General features: G+C 32.5%; 1 pseudogene; it reads left to right on the forward strand.

The window, feature by feature from the left end:
* The first annotated feature begins 4,564 nt into the window (after positions 1 to 4,564).
* LOC123326594 lies at positions 4,565 to 4,670 on the forward strand (annotated as a pseudogene).
* Positions 4,671 to 4,874: the final 204 nt, after the last annotated feature.

Raw genomic sequence — 4,874 nt, forward strand, 5'->3', positions numbered from 1 at the left:
ATTGACACATCACTATTTAGAATACAACCCACTCTTAAGTAGGAGGCTTCCATTTAAATGAACTAAGTTGGAACGAAAACTGTACTTTCTTTTCCTAAACACAAATATTTTGAATTTTACTCCCAGTCAATTAAAATGAAAAAAAATTAATGCCCCAAATATCTTTTCATAAATTTTCCCTCTAAGCCAATATTTTGACATTTGTGTGATATTCACCTGGAAGTATCTAAAATTTCTATTGAAATTAATATCCATTAATATTCCAGATTCTTTGTAAGGAATATTTGTAATTCTTTTCCATTTTTAACTTAGCTTTAATAAGATTAAGTTTCTTAGGTGGTAGAAAAAAAAGTGACATATCTACTTAAACCAATGTACAAATTTAAGATGTTACCCCTAACATTATTATCCATTGTTCTTTCCTTATACTCAGAAGACATTAAATTTCCACATATCTGGCATATATGTGATTCTAAGTTCACAACTGTTCTATAGTGATGAGGTTTCATCTATGAAGAATTTACATTTTTGTTTCAAATCTTATTTATTGACCATCTCTTCTCTGGCTAGTATTATGGCAAATATTTTGAATGCCTAAGTTTAAAATCTGATCTCTGACATCAGGAATATTACTTTCTTGCATAAATAATATCAATCTGAACCAATTTATCATCAACTAATTCAGTTTGTAATAAAATGTTAAATATTCATTGCCAGCTAATATTTTTTGAGACTACAGAGGAAAAAATGTACTAATGAGAAAATAAAGCTTAAACTGGGCCCTATCAGATTAGGAGAATTTGGATTACCAGGTCACAAGCATTAAAAAAATACCTAGGGAGATGCAAAGGTGGTAGTTGGAGAGGAAAGGAAAGCAAAGATATTTCCTTTTTCTACAAAAAATAATTTCGCGATGATATAAATAAAGTGGAGTTTTCTATTTGTTTTTCCTTTAGGTATCAGTTTATCTGTAGTTTTAAAGAGAAACATGAATATATATACACAGTATCGTCAGAGAGAACACCCATATGACTATAAACTCATTTAAGGATTTTTAAAAGTCTAAATAGCATATGCTTATTAGAGCAAAAAGTTAGACTTTGTGTTAATCTAAAAATAAAAACTGAAATATTGAAAGTTTACATTCAATGAGTATTTTAATTCTACGTTGGTAGTCAAGTTTGTTGGAAGCAAATGCTGTATAGAATCAAAACCCAAACATATCAACAGAATGACTCATTAATCTTAAGTGTACAAATATATTTTAAAATAAATGTATATCAATCGGCTTAAGCTAGGTTATGCTGAATTAAAAAGCAATGCCAGGGGCACCTGGGTGGCTCAGTCAGTTAAGTGTCCAATTCTTGATTTCAGCTCAGGTCATGATCTTGGGGTCAAGAGATCGAACTCCTGTGTTGGGCTTCATGCTGGGCATGGAGCTTAAGATTCTCCCTCTCCCTCTGCCCTCTCCCCACACCCCCTTATCTCTCCCTCTCTTAAAAAAAAAAAAATAGCAGTACCAAAACCTCAGCGCCTTACATCAAACATTCATGTTATATTGCAAGTCAGCAGAAAAAGTCTCTTTAGGAGAAAAGGCTCCTGTGGCAGAGAGAGAGAGATAATGATGAATAGTGGGACTCCCAGAGCTTCTGCTCCCTATCACCAGTTATTACATCCACTTCCATTTCATGGCCAAAGCAAATTACATGGTCAAGCCTGATGTGAGAAGAGTGGGTAAAAACAAATCTTATAGTGGGAAGGGCAGTAAAATAATTGGAAATACTAAGTCAATAAACTACAGATTAATTAGAAAAAGTTCACCTTCCAAGTAGAAAAATATTCACAGTACATAAACATGTGTTTCACAGAAGGAAGTATTCAAATGACCAAAATAACATAAAAAGCAATTTAAAATCTTTAGTATTAAAATAGCAAATTAAAATTATGAGATATAATTTTTCAACTATCAGTTTAAAATGTGTAGCTAAAATCTAGTGTTAGAGGTGTTATGAGGAATGAGATATTTTATAATCCATTCTGACTGTAGCCTATGTACTACTCTGAACATGCTCAACATACTTTCTTTTAAAAAAGGGCGAAATTGATATTGATTCTCTTCAAGAAAGGGTTGACTTCCACACTCCATTACCTGTGCCAGTCTGAAAAATTGAATGCTAGCCTGCTTTGTGGTATTCTGAACTCTGCACAGAAAGCTTTCAGGATCAGGACATGTATCTGTGGCTTGTCTAACTTGGCATTGTGAAGGGCTTTCTCTGCAGAGTCCAGAATGCCACAGAACAGGCTAGCACTCACCTCTCTAAGAAAGATATCTCCAAGCAAGTGTTGACTTCTATACTTATCTTCAATGGAAAACAAATGAAAAGAACATAACCCCTATGAGGCTATTGTTTACAAATCACCTGTCCAGGAACTTATCTGACAAGGTTCAGGATTTGTTGTTCTTGGATATCACTACGTTTTCTACTGGTATTAAAACTCCTGATGGGGTCAAAATTGCATGATCAAACACAATAGCAATATGCCCCAAAACAGACATAGACCTTCACTACTTAGACAACCAGCTCAGTGAACATTCCCTAGTTTATAAAGGTGAATGTGCCATGGCAACCTGCTTGGCAAGTTTTTATTCATAGGCATATTACTGTTTTCCATAATGTATTTCAGATTATAATCTGTGATAACAGTACAGAAAAAAAGAAAAAGATTTCCATCACTAAAGACATCTTCCTTTGAGCAGGGAAGACACTGAAGGTGCAATTCAGGACACTAAGAACCACAAAGTTGAAATGAAAAGCAGAGACAAAGGCCTTCTAAGTATTCTTTTAAATCTTAACAGTTCAACATGAAAGCCATGGTTGAAGGTAAAAAATATCAAAAGCATTATCAATGATTAGGACAAATATAAGATGTTTGACAAGGACAAGGAAATCATCAACTGGCTCAATAAGACTCATACTGCAGAAAACGAGACATTTGTGTATCAGCAGAAAGTGATGAAGAAAAGTCTGCATCCCCATCGTTACCGAGCTGTACCAAGGTAGAGAAGCATACCAGAAAAAAACATTTAGGTGCTTCCCTGGGGCAGAGATCTTTCATTTGGACTCGCTTCTTCTGAACCATCACTGAAGAGACTGATCAAGCCAACAAGAGCATAGAAAACTTAGCATTTTTCCACAGCAAAAAAAATGAAAAGCCCACAGGTGAAGCAAATTCAATGATAAATTGTTGAACTAATACATCAAATTTTCAGCACTCTCAATACATAAATGAGTACACAGGGAAAAAAGATAACTGTGCAGTATATCAACTGTGTTGTAACTTAGTAGAAAATGCAGTATCCTCAATGCAAACCCTGTTTAAAATTTGTACAGAAAATTATAGTAAGGGTTACTAAAAAAAAATTGTAAATAAAAGCCAGTAAAATAAAAACCAACACATACAATTCACATTTAACTACTGTATTCCAAATCATAGATCATAATTGCTCAATTTTATAAAATTTACATATTAATCTATTTCCAAATTGATAAGGAATCAGTGCACATGGCTGTTCACTGCTGCCTCTTTGTAGATCCCGCAAGTTGAAAATAAAGAATACAGGAAGAAGACAAAACAAAAAGAAAAACATTAAAAGATGAACAATCATTTTAATCATTACCATAATTACTCTACTTCCTATTAGTAATTTTCTCTTTTTTTTTAACTAACTTAGTAAACTTAACAAATTGATACTAGAACACAAAATTAAGAATTTATCTTTTAATGTGGCATTTGGCTTACTAGATTTTCTCCTTTCCTGATAGTAATATTGTTGATAAATGAATTAAACACGATACTATCAATTAAAAAAGCAGAGAAGATACTTCCACACATTTATCTCATTTATGGTTATATTACTTCTGGGCATATAAGGAAATCAAGGACTGGAAAAATATAAATAAATATGGAATACTTAGCACTAGATATGCACAATGTATCAGAAAAGGGATTTTTAATTTTTTTTTTCATTTTGAAATGTAAAATTGCTCTGCTTTGCTGCCCTTGTCAGCAGGATCAATAAATAACAGTTTAATGGTGTGAAGGATTTAACACAAGAGAAGACTTATGTGCTCTCTGTAGCTGAACTGCAGCCAGACTATTTCTCATCTGTTTTAGGTACTCCTATTAGTTTCATCTGCTATAAGTACACAAATGGAAGATCTGTATGCATTTATTCATACATAACTCAAACACATGCTAATAAACATATTTTAATTGGACAGAAACTGTACTACTAAAAAAAGTAAGTTTATTGCCAACATATATTCATAGATCAACTTAGTGTGAATCATCAAGAATAACTTAAAAAATACTTTTTAATTGTATCTCAAAAAGTTCTTCTACATATTAACCTAGATGCTATTTTTTTTTGCAAAATTTAGATTGCACTTAAGAGTGATAGTTATAGTCTAGGGAAAACACAGAGAGAGCAAGACAAGTCAAGAAAGAATATTAGGGGGAGATTTAGTGAAAAACATAAGATATATAGAAATGTAAGGAGTACATCGCTTCTTGGCCTTTTGGCTAAGATCAAGTGTAGAAATGTAAGGAGTACAGACATCTGTAATCTTAAGATTTTAAATTATTTTACATTTTAATAATGATCCATTCATTTAAAAACAGAAAAAATAATCCATGATAGAAATGCCAATTAAAATTGTTAAAATTTATTGAATAGTTGAAATTGTCAGTCACTGTGCTCTCCCTTCCAGAGACTTCATATTATTTCACAAACACACACACACACGCCCATGAGAGTGTGTTATTGTTTTCCCTACGTAGTACATATATAAATCATAATTCACATACATAAG

This window comes from Neomonachus schauinslandi, chromosome 13 (assembly GCF_002201575.2).
Source record: "Neomonachus schauinslandi chromosome 13, ASM220157v2, whole genome shotgun sequence".
Classification (NCBI taxonomy): Eukaryota; Metazoa; Chordata; class Mammalia; order Carnivora; family Phocidae; genus Neomonachus; species Neomonachus schauinslandi.